Source organism: Lupinus angustifolius, chromosome LG03 (genome assembly GCF_001865875.1).
Source record: "Lupinus angustifolius cultivar Tanjil chromosome LG03, LupAngTanjil_v1.0, whole genome shotgun sequence".
In the NCBI taxonomy this organism is placed as follows: domain Eukaryota; kingdom Viridiplantae; phylum Streptophyta; class Magnoliopsida; order Fabales; family Fabaceae; genus Lupinus; species Lupinus angustifolius.
Genome location: NC_032011.1, coordinates 28,245,994 through 28,246,334, shown reverse-complemented (window position 1 = coordinate 28,246,334; position 341 = coordinate 28,245,994).

The window sequence follows — 341 nt, the reverse complement described above, 5'->3', positions numbered from 1 at the left end:
TGTGGTGACAAATTAGATAGGAAGAGGACAATTGGCTACTTATTCCATCTAGGTAATGCTCCTGTGAGTTGGTGTTTCAAGAAGCAGGATGTAGTTGCCTTATCCTCATGTGAAGCTAAGTACATTGTAGCCATCATGAGTGCTTGCCAAACTGTGTGGTTAGATGCTTTAATGGAAGAACTAAAACTGAAGGCATAAGAAAGAGTGCACATGATGGTGGACAGCGAATTTGCCATTAACCTAGCTATGAATCTTGTGGCTTATGGAAGAAGCAAACACATAGAGACCACATTTCACTATATTAGATATCAAGTAACCAAAGGGAAGATAAAGTTGGAATT